General features: G+C 29.2%; 1 protein-coding gene across 3 annotated transcripts in view; it reads right to left on the bottom strand.

The window, feature by feature from the left end:
• Positions 1-425: 425 nt before the first annotated feature.
• Positions 426-1,518, bottom strand: part of LOC145284498 (cAMP-dependent protein kinase regulatory subunit) — a 611,528-nt gene continuing 610,435 nt past the window's right edge. For all 3 annotated transcript variants that reach the window (XM_080133376.1, XM_080133374.1, XM_080133375.1), the window contains exon 11: positions 426-1,518. This exon is cut by the window's right edge and continues 2,299 nt beyond it. The gene's annotated coding sequence lies outside the window, so the exon portion shown is untranslated.

Raw genomic sequence — 1,518 nt, 5'->3', positions numbered from 1 at the left:
TAAATTCTTTTCTAAAAATTACAAAGAAATGTTTTTGTTTTCTATTTTTTTTTTTTTTTTACAAGCATTGTTTTTTTTTTTGTTTTGTTTTTATTATTTATTTAGTGTCTGAACAAAGAACAAAATCAACTTAATAGAAATAATTAGACAGACAACTTGGTAAGGATGTTTTGTTGTGTCGTGTTCTGTTTTTCAAAGGTCAACAGGAATTCCCATTTGTAAAGTGATAGATTAGGAAGGGGAGATAATTCCAGCTTAAGCAGAAGCAGCTAAACAGGGATTTTTTTTTAATGAATTTTCTTTTTTTTTTTTATTTTCCTAGAATTGTTTGTTACATAACTTGGTTTTGCACACACACCGATGCACACATATGTAATATGCGAGATAGAGGACGATTAGGTCTGTGCACATGCATATTCATGTAGTTTTTCTTTTTTTTTTAATTTATATTTTAGTAAACGTTACTTTTTTAAAGGATACCTGTGTTTTGGCACAGGTTCAAATCCCGTTAGAGTCTCATTTTTCTCTTTGTGGATTTTTTTATGTTCCAGATCCCATAGATAATTGTTGTCCATTCATGTAAAATGGTATTTCTCTACACAAAACACACTTAATTCACAAAGATATATATATGAGACATTTATTGATGAGAAAGGGTTATATATATATATATATATATATATATATGCCCCTTTTTATCTACTTGTGTATCATAGATCATAGCAATTTCATCATCCTCCACATCTTTATCTACATATACACATAAAAGATAGATGTATACATTTTATTGTGCCACAGAAAGAGTCAGGAAGCACGGGCCGGGCACAGAAGTCTGCTGGCTGGGAGGACACACGCACACAGACATGCACTAACAGAACCAGTAATTAAAAATGGTGAAAAACACTTCTTTGAAAAACTGCTTTGGTGAGATAAGCAACAACAACAAAAAAATAAAAATAAAAATCTAAATAGCTATGATTTTTTTTTTTTTTTTTTTTTTTTTGCCTTTAATGATGTGTAGGTTTGACAAGCAGTTTTTATTTGTATTTTTTTTTTTTTTTTCAGCAGATTCCTTTTTCTTCCAGAGAGGATAAGAGGGAGGGAGCAACAGTTTGTATCTTGAAATTTTTTTTTTTTTTTTTCCTTATAATTTGGAAATAAATTTGAGGTGATTTCTTTTAAATTAGATTTATATCTCATTTCATTATTTTCAGTTTCTGCAATGTACGTCACATCAATCTCCTCTATTTATTTTTAAGGGTGGGACAGGATAACTTAAATGATTGCAATTGTATTTATTTGACTGAACCCTGATTAAGACAGGTGCTAAAAGTATTTACTTTATTTTGATTTTGATAACTATTTTTGGAATCATATATAAAATTAATAGAGGTAGATAAATAGTTTTACAACGTTATTTACTTATTTATTGCTACTGTTCCTAGAATTCCGGTCAACAATGATCCGGCATACAAACGTTTCAGAGACTACTTGCAATTATCATCATGCTCTTACTTT

The sequence above is a fragment of the Euprymna scolopes genome, chromosome 9 (genome assembly GCF_053919585.1).
Source record: "Euprymna scolopes isolate OS-2025 chromosome 9, ASM5391958v1, whole genome shotgun sequence".
NCBI lineage: Eukaryota > Metazoa > Mollusca > Cephalopoda > Sepiida > Sepiolidae > Euprymna > Euprymna scolopes.
Note: the sequence above shows the minus strand (reverse complement) of the source record. Positions and strands in the feature narration are given on the sequence as shown.